The following is a 13338-nucleotide window of genomic DNA, read 5'->3' on the forward strand; positions in this document are numbered from 1 at the left end:
ATTTCGCTCGAGCTTGGAAAATCTTCCGGTCAGAATGGGAATCTAACCCGGAACTCTCGGCATGATGTTTGTTTTTTTTTTGCGAATTCCCTGAATCCACCCAAACATACCCAAATATGTTTAGCACAATTTTTTTCTATGTACTACGCCGTTCCTGTCACTTTATCGAATATAAACATTGCCTATAGTTGTTATTTGCTTGTTTGGAAGGTTTTTGACGCCTAATGGATGAAACGAGATCTACTATCATCTCGATTTTTATTTAGGGTCGTGTTTTTTTTCAATCGTGGTCATCTTGAATTTTCGAGTGGAACTTCCTGTCAGGGCTCTGCATAGTCATAGTCAACTGAGGATAGTCGGCTGACTATCTGACAGACTATACCCGTATTCAGTTAGTTATGACTTTTTGTATCTTCACGCAGTCTCTCCGCCAAAACGACTAAACAGCCAGTTGGGCGTTCAGTCGCTATCTCCTATACCGACTCGACTATATCATTTCACTCTTCCCAGTCAAATTGCCCTCATTGCATTTTGAAGTGACTTCCCCCAAAACGAATTCGTTCCTCTCTTTCTCTCTCCCATGTACGTGTGCATGCATCGATTTTCGAGTTCAACGTGGTTTGACATACGCTACAGGTGAGCTAGATTTTTTTGTATCGTACACGAAAAATATTCACACGTATAAAATAGCGTGCAGTGTGTGTGCGCGCTATTTTGCACGCTATCTACTAATAATAACGCGAGGACCTTTGTAGCATACTTGATAAATGTCTAAGTTCGTTGGTCTGAGTTCACGATTGGGTAGACAATAAACCGTCCGTTGATGGGGTAACTTCTTTTTTGCATCAGAAATCATGTTTTCGTTCCTCTTTATATGGACGAAAAACTAAGATTGCGTACGCGGGTACAAAATAAGTGTCAGGGGGAAATGGAAGTGCTGATTGAAGTCAGTTGAATGGAGAGGCAGATTTGTATTCATTAGTCGACTCAGTTAAAATAACCACTGACTGGACTAGTTCACCAGTCATCCTCGCTAGTCAACGCTAGTCAATTCATTTTCTAGTCAAGTCACTTTTTGTTGCCGGCGACTGCCGAAGCAGTTCTAGTCGAAGCTGCTGAGTAGAGTCGGTCCTCATTTTTCACCTTCGAAGATTTCGGGCCCTGCTTATAGTATTCAAGTACTCACAAATCTTAAACTTCCTTGCAGTTCACAACGATTAATTTCCACCTTCTTTTCAAGATATTCTTTAGCAAATTCGATTTCTTAATAGGAGCACTTCGTTTGTTTACGATGAAGCTACTGGACCGATTTAGATTATCGATATATCAAATTAAAGTCAATTAGCTAGCCTTTTTTGAAAAAATTACACATTTGCCAATTAATTGAATTCTAGTCGCATACATCCAGTCTAGTCGCATAGAAATATTGAACGAAGACTGAAAACATGTTAACTTTGAAAAATCATAACTTAGAAATGAAAAATAACACATCTCTGATTTTTGGATATGTTATGTAAAAAACCTCGGCTTTCAAGAAAAAATATTTTAAAAAATATAGCATACTTGGTCCCGACCATGTAAACTATAAAAAACTGATACATTAAATAATTACGGAATCAAAATTAATTTTTTTTTCGCAAGTCCAATATTTTTCAATAAAGACTTGGCTTCAATTTTATGTGTCGATCATCTGAATCGGTCCAGTAGATCAAAAGTTTTTGTGTTGGAAAAAAGAGGAAAAAATGATTTTTCGAACCATAAAAAAAGGAAAAAAATATAGCGCCTTTGGTCCCGAGACTATGAAAACAATAAAAAACGAATACAATCAATAATAACGAGAGCAGAATTCGAATTTTCTGCAGATATGGTATTTTTTGAAAAAAGATTTGGCTTCAATTTGATAGTAATTCAAAAGTTATGGATTTTTGAAAAAAGTCATTTTTGGAAAAAAAAAAAAAAGAGGAAAAAGTTGATTTTTCGAACCACCCCAAAATGGAAATGGGCACTCTAATAAAAAAAAAATACGGGTTTAATGTTTTGTAATAAAATACAAAATTACCACTTTTGACGAAAATCTGAGAACCACTATATCGGCTCGGCATGGAATGGCTGTATAATACACATATGCTGTACCAGTATGGAAAATTGGTACATTTTCTGTTATTTTAAGCTCATTCAATGTAATAAATCAGGATGCCTAAACATGACTTAAGAATCTTTTTTGTGTGTAGGATATGGAAAATATCGAACTGTGGTATGCCGCTGCATCTTCCAACGATTTTTCCATTGGTCAAAGCATTTCTGGAAGTTTCTGGTGATGTCCTTCGAGGATGGTGTCACAAAAGCAGTGGGTTTTTCGTAATTTCGAACAAGTGCAATCATAAATGCTCAAGAAATAATGGATTCTAAGTAATGAAGTATATCTAGTATTTCGTAAGCATTTCGAGGACAGCACTTTTGGCGCTCCAGTTTTCGCAAAACAGAAATAAAGCGGTAACACTACGCCAAGATCCTAGATCTTCCCGAATTCGGTCGCCTCCCATGGGTTGGCAATATGAGCCCCGCTGGAAACGGTATATTCGTCGAGATTGAGCGAACGACGACGCAACGCAGAGAGGCCAACAATTCTGAACAACATATTTCTATTTTTCCCACTGCCTTCTTGGTCCATTCGCTGGCTGCCTTCTCTTGGGCTGTTCAGCGTATAACACACTATCATAACGCAACTAGTTTCTGCTGTGTGTTTCTCGGTTTTTGTTCCGTGGTTTCGTATATTCAGCAGCAGCAGCAGCTCAACTCGAGTCAACTTTCGAGGTTTCGTTCCTCTCACAAGGCGCGCGTGCTTTGCGGCGTAGCAACGCCATCGCGCGTCACGACACACAGCCATGAAATGTGTGTAGAAATTTTTCATTTTTAGCCGCCGCTCACACAGCGTGTTCAATGCTGTTTCACAAAACCGCGAGCTGTTGCTGGCAAAAAAAAGGCGAGACACACAAAAATGGTTTCAACAGAGTTACACATATGTGTGTGGGGGAGGGCAACCGCGACGGCGGCGTCGTCGTCGTCGCCGCCGTTGTATGAATGTGGCGCTTACGTCTGCGATTGGATGCCCCCTAGAAATTGCATTGTTGCTGAGGAACGTTGACACGGTGTCGGCCTCTGTGTGCACCCCTAGTAATGGCCACCGCCTGACATTTTTCGCTGATAAGACATCGCGAGTGAACGCGTTTGTGTTCTATCCACCATAACCACTAGCACCACCACACGAACACGTATACTGGTGGAATGTGTTTCCTACAAGGTTAAGCCCTATAGTCGCGCGCTCTGTTATCGCAGCCCGCAGTCGGGCTCTGTTCAGCAGGACTTGACGTGACGACCAAGGCACGTTTCGAATCGAGCTCCAGGCGCACACAACAAAGTACATAGTGACTCAATGGGCGCAAGCAGCTCAGATCACCAGTCACCGCGCGTAAACCACTGACGTCAGCCTGTGCGCAGTTTTTGTATGGACGCGAACGGAATTGGCTTACGGTGAAGTCGGCGAAGCTGTCATACGTTGGGAACGGAGGAACAAGTTCATGTTTGCAGATCCCTTTGGTCTGAACATATGAAAAGCTTGCGGGGAGCAGGAAGAGTGCAGATTACAATGGTTGGGGCATATGATGGATTATGTAGATGAGTTCATATATGCCGTGCCAAAATTTATACACATACATATGTTGAAGAAGGAGAGGATGAAAGGAGAGCTTTGTCGTCAAGCTCGCGACTGTTTTGTACTTTAGAGGCACAACAATTTATACCGTCAGTGAGATACATGCTGCAAAAGTGCATCCGTTTGATTAGTTGAATAACTTATGACATGGGCGAGCTGCGAGTTAAGCTGCAATTAACTGTAGCATTGAGGAGGTCATATTCCGATGCTGGAACACCGGGAAAGTGCTTATGTCATTATCAGATCTGTGCTGATGCTGCTGACCACCAATACACGGACCGGGCATCACCGTTGCATCAGTGCACGAGGAAGGCATACACCTATCCACCCACTGGCCTGAGCTCATCGTTGACAACTTTTGAGCGATGAGCGGTGTGTATGGGGGGGAAGCCTGTGTGCGATCACTATGGAAACGTTTAATTTTAAATTTTCGTCCGGTACATAAGCGAAATAAGCTCCGCATACAGGCACCGGGTTCGAGCAACTGTCCGGCTGGCAGTCGGCGGCCGATTTGTCATTCAAAGTTGATTCTATATGCACATGTATACGAGCAGGCGCTCGCTCTCTCATGTACGGGGCCAAGAATGGATGAAGGAATTTATTTATGTATTTTCACCCTTTGTGCCAAAATGTGCAACGCGAGAGTGTGTGCGCGCACGAGAGAAGGATGCGGACGTAACAACCCGATGCAATCGTGGATGGACTACATGCGATGCAGATGGAAATACCCTTGCGCTCGTGATGAGGTACACTATGTGCACATCAACGCGGTCAGGTCACATCATGGGAGAGATCGGCCAGGGTCCACCAGGAACAAGCCATCGGGCAGCTTACGGGAAGACTGGGGCACAGCACACAGAAAGCCAATGTACGGTGGTTTCGAACTGTGTTTCGCCACTACCCGAGCCCGGGGTAGGTTCGATCAATATCCGAAATCGTTTCAAATATTAACGAACTATCCAAACGGAATGACCGAGAGGCTTTTGGTAGGGAAATTGAAGTAATTTCTTGTGACAATTCTGAACTACTATGTGGCAGCAGGAACACTATGGGGAATATAATCCCTCTCAGTTCTTGCTGCCTCATGATCGGGGACTACTATTCTGGGAAACCCTGACGCAGCAACCTGAGCCAACAAGTCTCGGGAACAGGGTCGGCAGAATCGGAAATTATCAATTCAAAACCTCGTCCCAAATACAACCTTCGTCGTCGGCGGCTCTTCTCCGGAGCACAGCACCGGAGAGGCACCCAAAGGAACACACAGACACACGAATGACGTACCAAAGAGAAAGGTGAGAAAAGCTTTCATGCGGCGTAATAACAGGAAAAAGAAAAACGACAAACAAAACGAAACTGGCAAGCGGATGGGCCGCTCTCCGCCCGAACGGATCGTTATAAATGGCAGCCCAAGTGTGCAGAGGGCCATTTCTTTGCCTGCGATCATCCGAACGAACGTCAGAAGAGAGCGGCGAAGGAAAGCGCAAAGGAAAATGTGTGGTAACAAAAAAAAATATTCCAAGGAAATGAGAAACGCTTAACTCACATTGCAGGCAGGCTGGCAGGCAGGCGGGTCGATGAGTCGGTTTTCAAGCGGACGTTTATATGCCCCGCACGATGTCGGTTCTACTCTTGGCGCGGGAGCGACGGGTGAAAAGGCTGAGGCAACAAAAATCCGATTAAAGCAACGAATAAAAATCCCAAAGAAGATCGGGCACTAAGAGAAACTGGATGCCGGGAAACCAGTCCTCGACCGATGCTTCCTCTCTCACACCGGGGTTCTGTGATGCTGTGATGCTGGGCCATCAGAAAAGCGCCCGAGAAATGTGAGCGGGAGAGATAATAATAATCACAAGTTTAAGTATTGCAAGCCAATGCATTAGTATCTGCGGGAATGATCGAACGGTTGGCGGCGTGATGCGCGTCGTGTTCCTTCAATCGAAAAGCACTGACGTCAGCGCGACCTCCGGCTGCAGCTTCAGCGGACTTAAAAGCGCGCGCATCTTCCGTCAGGAGCAGAAACCATTGTTTTTTTTTGTTGGCCAAATCACAGACTGATTACCGACAATAACACAGCACGCACAGAGAATGATCAAAGCAAGGAGGAAATGCACGGAAAATAAAACCTTATCAGCGATTCTCGTTTTCTCTCTCTCTCTCTCTGTTGGTGCAAGTGCAATTGCCGAACGCAGCAAGACAAGAAGAAGTCAATGCGGAGGGAAATCCAAGCTGCGGTTGCGAGTGTCGATCCAAACTGAGAAAAGCTGAATGAATTTGCGTGCGGGGTGTGTGTATCGTTTTATGTGTGTACACAACACAACACAAGCTGCACACGAATATTCTAATGGGGAAATATTAAAATAGAGTAGAAAGCATGGTAGAATAAAAAAACACACATCATCGCAACAGAATCGTACTCCACATTTTCGGCAATATCGGTGTGCTCCTAAACTTTCGTGCGCTCATATTTAGGCCAACGGACAACACGAACGAGATGCTGATGATGTTAGCATACTACACACATATATTAGAGAACGGAAGAGAACAGGATTCGGAATGGGGGAACCTGTCCCGAGAGGGGGGGGGGCCGCGGGAACAGAGATTCACGAGAGAAAATGAGAAAAGGCTCACCACTCTTACGCACAGCCAGTAGTAATTTTCCTCGAAATAGCGCGTTTCGAGAAAATGTGATGCGTGGATGTGGGATGCATCGGTAGTTGGGCTGGCCACCCCGTCGTCGTCGTCTTCGTCCTCTCTATATTCGGTTTGGAATACGAGTTGGGTACGCGAGGAACCACTGCTGGACGTACGCGCGAGATAACGGCGATCCCGGCATTGGAAAACACGTACGCTGAATGATGGCCACGTCTAGCCGGAACGCGCTGACGCAGGGCAGGAAGAATACGTGGGAATTCGGTCTGCAGGGTGGACTAATGAATGAGAAAATTTACACAAGTTACGTTTGCACTCCTACGGTGGGCTCTTAAGTCTCTCTGTTGCTACAGCTGCTGCTGCGGCTGTTGGCTTCGGTCGTCTCGGGGGCAGGAATTTGTTTATTATTTCGCACAACACACGTGCTCTGAGGTCAACACGCTGGTGTATTGCCAGGTGATAACCTCCGGCTCCAGAGATCGACTTTTCTTCAGTCCACAAGATAAACAGGCGCCTCGAGAATTGCGCGCGATGGCACATTTTTTTCCCCCGGAGAAGCGCTTTATCGCAAATCGATGAAGTGTCGTCGATGCTTCCCACGATAGCATCGCACAAAGGGTTATCCCCCTCTCTCCGTCTCTTGACTGAGACAGAGATACGAGAGACAAACATGCACCGGGCTCGCCGCCAAGCAAAAGAGAAAATTAGAACAGACAACGTGCAATGGAAATCACTCGTCACATTAAACAGACAAGTGCCATTAAGAACCCTTGAAAAACAGTGATCGCAAATAAACAGATCAGCGCGAGAGAGAGAGAGCGCGCGTTTAGCAATTCTAAATACCGCTACGAGAGTGAGAGAATGCTGGTCCACGTTTGGAGAGTTTTTGCACAGGCAGAGCTCTAATCCATCCATTGAGGGGTGGCGCGCGTACACAACATGTGTTCCTTCTCCTATCGAAGCTAATTACGGTTAATTATTCGATTAAGGGCGCTTAGGCATGCGCGTGAGAAGAGCGCCACAAGCCGGAGAATGAGAGAATTTGGGTGCCCTGATAACAGCCAGTGTTCAGATGTAAACAAAGCGCGATTTGGGTTCCAAATAAAGTTTGAGTACTCTCTGTATCTGCTTGCGCAACAAGTGAAATGCGTGTCTTGCTTGCGCACTTGCGTGACAGTTGTTGTGTTTTGACGTTTTGGATACACAGCGTTATTGAAAGAGATGCAGAAATTGACATGATGGGATTGCAATGCGAAATCAATGAATTTTTGAGTTGAATCCGCCTCAAACTGCTCACAGAATAAGATGCGATTTTTTTTGTTTATTCCAAACATATGACGATAACCGTTTGTGTTGATTCTATAACTAATAACTTTAGGGTTGAGGTTGATTCGATATAGGGTAAATGATCTTGGTTTGTCCGGTTTGGTGTGTTTTTACGCAACTAGTAAATGCAAATCGATTTTTCTTCATGAAAATCACATATAATCGATACGAGTTTGGGTTTGTTGAAAAGCCCCAAGTCTCTAATTGCTAATACTACCATAAGGCGTTGAAATTCTTCAAATTTTTATGTTCTTTAACGATTTTCCTCAAAGAGGAATTATGATCATGGTTTGCCCAAAAAATGATCATGGTTTGTCCGGCTTTAGAAATCACCATTTTTGAATGAAAACATTCGAATTCTCAAGTAGATGTTGCATTTATCATTGCTTGAGTTTACTGCCATCATATTGATGCATTCATAATTTAGGCTTTCTTCAGAACATTGCCTTTTCATGGGCATTTTAAAAGTATTCACCTTAACACACTCAATACAGAGAAACTTTATTTCGACTATGCGCGAAGGACACAATAAACAACATTAGTGAATCGGACAATTCATGATCAGAATTGAGTTCATCAAAATGCGTTAATTGTAAATGTAAATCTGATACAAATGGTGTGCAAGAATGATGTTTACAATATTTGTAAGTGTTATAATCCAGAAAATGTCTGAATACGTGAGAAATAATCATCTGGTGATCGTTTAAAAGTCAGCTCGAATGAGGGGCGCATTGACACCAATAGATGGTGTATTTTATAATTCTTTAAAACATTTGATTCCGTAAAAATATACTATAAAACTACTGTAAATCATAAAAAAGACAATTTTATTTATATGTTTTGAAACATTCGAATACCTGATTTGACAATTGGTCAAGTGTTCGAGTCACTTGGGTTTAGGGTATGTTTAAAAATATATTCAAACATTTTTTGGACTACAAATATTGTTTATTAACCCTTTAGTCTACGATTTAGTTTCCAAAAGAGCGGACCGAATGCAAATGCTTCGATGGGTCACGCATCGAGTAACTTTACTACTCTTCTGAGCATCTTAGCGCCCTATGATTTGCAAGTGCACCACGTGTAAGACTCGATGATGTAGGTGAAGGATTAAGGCGCTGTTAGTCAACGCGTGAGTGGTTTTCAAAAGTTGGTACCTCGTTGGCGGGATATTAATCTTAGGAACACCATTATACCAATTCAAATGTACATTGGTAGACGCCCCTCAGATAATAATGATGAAGATTGATCTATGGACAATATAATACTAAGACAGCATATCAAAATCATTACAAGTGTCAAATATGAGAAAAAGAGGGGAGCTATTCCGAACGTTTTGAAATCCTTCTCAATTTGTATTTCAAATTATTCAAAAAAATACAAAACGAAGGCAGACGTATATCACGAGGAGAATTTTATTCCATAATTTCTTTGTTACAAAGATATGGACATTGCATGTAGTTCTATGTTCTATGTTATGTTCTCGACATAACTCACCCGAGTTTTCAATAAAAAGTAATGGAACAGATTCTGATAGAATGAATCCAATTTTCAATTTATTTATGCTCACGCATCAATTTATTAAAAACTTCCGGAGACACTTGACGCAAATGTGTATTTGGGGAACGTTCTCCTTTGCGTCATGCATAATCCTGTCAGGATTGTACAGCAAGTTCCATAATTTTTTAACCACTCCGGTTGAAAACCCCAATACGAAGCATCCTTGATGTTTACCTTCTTAACATTTCAATAAAAAAAAACCCTCACCGTGCTTTTATTACGCTTGAAAACGATTTTTGAATTTTTATACTGCAAATCTAACCGTTATATTGAGGTAAAAGCTGCGCTATATTGAGGTTGATTTCATAGATCGGCTGAATTTGATTTGTTGCCCATTATCCAGTAGGGGAAACAATCCAGTCAAGTAAGATTCACCTGTGAGAAATTCTCCAACCAACCAAAACATTCTTTTCCTTATTTTGGCACGCATCTTTGCGGTCGACTTTCGTGTTTTACCTACTTTCATTGGAAATTGGAAGGGACACACCGATTGTCCCATATTATTGCAGCTTTTATGCGCGAAAAGGACATAGCCTGACATTATCGAGTGAGTCCTAGCCTAATCAACGGCCAAATAGTATATTACCACAAAAACTGATCAACCAAATTGTTGAATGTCATAATGACATTTTTCCCTCCGTCCAGAACCGCTGCTCTCACACTCAGTCATATGGTTCGAACTCATTAAAATTCATTACGCGATGACATTTTTGATACGCGAGTGCCCCAGACATAACAAAACAAAACAAATGTGTGTATAGTAATGGAAGAAATGCCCGCTCGTTAAATTTCGTGAGTTCTTCTATTGCTGCTGCTAGCGCGTTTGACAGCGGGAGACAAGAAAACTCGTACTAATGCTCCGCGTACTTTTTTTTCCCTATCTTTCGTTCCTTCGTGCAATTACTCGTGAGTGGTTGCTGCTGCTGTAAACAACAGAAAATAAAACCGAACAGAGACTGATTGTGCCTTCCTTTTCCACCTTCTCCTTGCGCGGCTGTTTGCTTCGAGTTCCGTTTGGGCACTCTCGCTCGCGCAATTACTCTACGCGCGATCAAATGTCATTCAGAACACACGATCAACACAAAGAGTACTCAATCTTATCGATATGCTGCCCACCCCACACACTATCACTAGACGGCGAAATTGCGGGCGCTCTCGCCGCATGCACACGGCCGGATAAGTTTGTTTACATACGAATTTAGCGGAACATTTCGCTGGGCGGTAATTTTGGCGCTTCGCCGTTGCGTATCCAATGGGCGATTGATAAGAGTTTGGGGGATGACAGTCTAACAAAATTGATACACGTACCTGGCTCAAAGACTTGAAGGGATCAGTCTCAAAATACTGCTGCGAACATTGTGGAAACTTTCACACACTAGTTTTATTTCTTTCGCTCGTTGTGGTAAAACACTACACTTATCTACGAATTTTTCCTATTTAGAACCGTTCTTCTGCTGTCAAATTTGTGTCAATTCTTCCTTCTGTGGGGTTAAACTTCACTGCTGTTTTCTGCCGTTCATCGGCAATATTTCACCAAATATCCGTTGTCACACTGTTGCAAAATATCCCAGTTGTTTACATAGTTGTACACTTTCCACCGTTTCTTTAGTTTTCATTCAAAAATTCGGGAAAATTAATCTCAGTAGAACCTTTTGCTCCCGCATCGGCTCGTCTACACACTCTGTGGATAGTCTTCTGTGCTGTTGGTGCCTGTTTTGATATTACGTACGCTCGTTCGCCTCGCTCGTAAAAATGCTGTATACTGTGTTAGGGGGATAGAAAAAAGCGCCTCGTACGGAGTATCCGCATAGTCAGCCTATATCATGCAGCGCACAAAATGTTACTAATCTTCCATTCGCTTCAACCGTACAGTCAGACCCGTCCGTCGGTCGCTCGGTCGGTCGGTTGCCTTGTCGTTCATTTTATTTTTCCTTCATCATCATCAGACTGCGTACCACATACAACAGCTACGTCGTACGGCGGTTCGGTCTTTGGTATGAAGAGAGCAAATGCTATATTCGACAGAGCTCAGTTTTATGTACTCGTTATTCTACCCGTTGCCAAGCTGTGTGTGTGGTAGCATTTACGTGTAGTTGTACGCTCGACAGTGACTTCTCGTTGCTTCGGAACGATTCGGATATTTTATCCGCCACTTTTTCGTAGTAAAACGGACCGAGAATAATGTGCTTCCTTGTCGAATGAGCTCCTACCCTGCGCCTCCCAGAGCATGGCTTGCTCATTTTGCTCAAAATAACTTCGATCTAACCCAATCAAGCGGTAGCAGTGTTTGTTAAATTGCTGTATTCAACTCATTTCTTAAGAGAAGCCGCATTTATTCGCCCCAAATTCAGTGCCTTTCCCATCTACCTGCTAAGAAAAGTAATCCTGTTACCCTGCTTTTTGCCCCTCTGAAATGACTCTGTGCCGTGCCATGCTGTGTGTGCTCGTTCCTTCCCCCATTATTCATGTCCTCTCTACTGCTGCTGCTGCTGCTGCTGCTTGCCAGGCAGCTTACACTCGGTGTGTGCGGCAGTGTTCGCAGCGCGGCCTTCTGCCTGTACACATCTCTATGAAAATATGTATTATAATATTATATTTAGTTTTCTATACACAGTATTTTTCCTCCTATAATCGAATATATTCCTACCTCCCTTCTCGTCATTATATAACGCTGCTACCGGCGTAGTATTGTGATCGTTGCTTGCTGTTGCTGAGATATGATGGTTAGGTGCTTGTGTTTTCGAGGTTGGAACTTTGGAATTTAACCGAATAAAACCGGAGTACAATTGTGACTAATATTTCTACAGTGAATGTGATTTTTGAACACTTTTAGCGTAGCAAGTTATGAAGGGTAAAATAAAGATTTGTAAATTAAACATGTAACGAAATAATGAATAATTTCGAAGGCTTATAACTCCGTCATTTCTTGATTTCTTGATGGTTATTAGCATCAAACGATTGGTATTTCTGAGCGTCTGTTACAGGAAAGATAAATACATTTTTTTAGAGAACAATTTTTCGAACAATTGAAAAATGTCTTTCTCTCAACGGGAATCCCGCTTTCTAATTGGTACACTGTTACTTTCGAACAGGTTTCGTGTGCTGCTGTCGTTTTTGCCGATTTCTGGATTTCTGGATTCGAGATTTTAGGATCATGGTTTTATGAATTTCAGATTTTAGATTTTTGGACTTTTGGGTTATAGATTTAGGGATTGTGGTTTTGTGGACTTTAGGGTTTTAAACCCTTGTATCATAGATTTTTTGGGCCTTTGGGTTTTACATTTATGAATTTCAGATTTTAGGATTATGGATTTGTGGACTCTAGATTCTAGATTCTTGGATCTTGGATTTTAGATTTCTCGATTTTAAATTTAAGGATCATGGATTGAAGGATTCTAGATCTTTGAACCTTTCGGGATTTCAAATTTTAGGATCATGGATTTGCGGATTTTGACGTAGGATTACGTCTTTCGGGAACATATTGGGTACAAATTGGAAATCGAAAATCGAACACATCGTGAAAATTGTTCAATTTGAAACGCTTATTGCTCAGTCATTCCATGATGGATTGATGAAATTTTGCGTCGATCGATTTCGGTACTCCATAACAATTTTTTTATATTGAAGAAAATAATATATCATGAAACTAACTATCGAACAATAGAAAAATCTCAACCCCTATCCTAACGGAAAAACCCACTTTTGATTGGTCGAAATTAACGACACACGCGGCGGGTCCCTAATAGAGACATCAAAACAAAGCTGCCTGGGGAAAATCGGAATTGCAAATACATGAGAGTAGGGGGAGCTTTTTTTTTGAAATGTGTTCCCTAACAGAGACATTAAAACCAAGCTGCCTGGAGGAAATCGGCATTACAAATATAGGCAAGTCGGGAACATTTTTATATTGCAAGTAGTGATCCCCGATTTTTGAAATTATTCGTTCATCAGCTAATCGAATACTTTTCAGCAGTTCGTTATTCGATACGACTAATCGCCTCGAAAAATCGATTAATCGTCACACTGAGATAAATAATTAGTTAGACTAATATTTCTCATTTGCTAGAAAAGCCATCTGGAATTAAAAAAGT

The 13338-nt window shown here is 42.2% G+C and overlaps 1 protein-coding gene across 3 annotated transcripts in view; it reads right to left on the reverse strand.

The window, feature by feature from the left end:
• The window catches only part of LOC129767172 (GATA zinc finger domain-containing protein 7), a 148868-nt gene that overhangs the window by 39230 nt on the left and 96300 nt on the right, over positions 1–13338 (reverse strand). The window contains exon 1 of one of the 3 annotated variants that reach the window (XM_055767796.1): positions 10556–11294. The exons of the other annotated variants lie outside the window; for them this stretch is intronic. The gene's annotated coding sequence lies outside the window, so the exon portion shown is untranslated. Of the gene's footprint in view, positions 1–10555; positions 11295–13338 lie in introns of those variants that run through there. 3 annotated transcript variants of the gene reach the window in all.

Source organism: Toxorhynchites rutilus, chromosome 1, assembly GCF_029784135.1.
Source record: "Toxorhynchites rutilus septentrionalis strain SRP chromosome 1, ASM2978413v1, whole genome shotgun sequence".
Lineage (NCBI taxonomy): Eukaryota > Metazoa > Arthropoda > Insecta > Diptera > Culicidae > Toxorhynchites > Toxorhynchites rutilus.